Here is a 380-nt window from a genome sequence, read left to right as displayed (position 1 = left end):
CACCTAACTACTTTTCCCTCTCTAATTTTCGAAAATATCTCACCTCTTTTTCAAAAATTCTTTTTGTTCTAAATTTTAATTCTAATCTTATCTTATCTTTAATTTTCAAAAATTACTCACTCCTCTTTCAAAATTATTTTCGAAATTTCCCCTCTCTTTTCTTATTCTATTTAATTATTTATTTACTAACACTTCTCTTCACCTCCTCTATCCTTACTCTTTATACAGACTATTCATTCTTCTTCACTCTTCTCCCCTTTCTTTTTCTACTAACATAAAGGAATCTCTATACTGTGACATAGAGGATTCCTCTTTCTTTTCTTGTTTTCTTCTCTTTCATATGAGCAAGAACAAGGATAAAGGCACTCTTGTTGAAATTA

The sequence above is a fragment of the Arachis duranensis genome, chromosome 6 (assembly GCF_000817695.3).
Source record: "Arachis duranensis cultivar V14167 chromosome 6, aradu.V14167.gnm2.J7QH, whole genome shotgun sequence".
Classification (NCBI taxonomy): domain Eukaryota; kingdom Viridiplantae; phylum Streptophyta; class Magnoliopsida; order Fabales; family Fabaceae; genus Arachis; species Arachis duranensis.
Note: the sequence above shows the minus strand (reverse complement) of the source record.